At 42.5% G+C, this 240-nt stretch overlaps 1 pseudogene; it reads left to right on the top strand.

The window, feature by feature from the left end:
* Positions 1-141: 141 nt before the first annotated feature.
* Positions 142-238, top strand: LOC117940806 (annotated as a pseudogene).
* Positions 239-240: the final 2 nt, after the last annotated feature.

The raw sequence follows: 240 nt of genomic DNA, 5'->3' as shown, positions 1-240 counted from the left end.
AACATGGGCTTTAAAGATCTAAATAGATTTTCTCACTTCAGAGTCATCTGAGGCACGTAACGATTAGCTTCTGTCCCTGTGAACCCTGACTGACAATCACTCTGCAGTGAATGAGATGCAGTTTCCTCCCTCGGTCTAACAAAGACTATACTTTCAGGGATCATATCTAGAGTATCTGACTTGAGGACTGTGTTAGGTCTTGCTGACCATGATGATGAGTCCTGATATTCTTTTCTGAGC

Source organism: Etheostoma cragini, unplaced genomic scaffold (genome assembly GCF_013103735.1).
Source record: "Etheostoma cragini isolate CJK2018 unplaced genomic scaffold, CSU_Ecrag_1.0 ScbMSFa_3348, whole genome shotgun sequence".
Classification (NCBI taxonomy): Eukaryota; Metazoa; Chordata; class Actinopteri; order Perciformes; family Percidae; genus Etheostoma; species Etheostoma cragini.
Note: the sequence above shows the minus strand (reverse complement) of the source record. Positions and strands in the feature narration are given on the sequence as shown.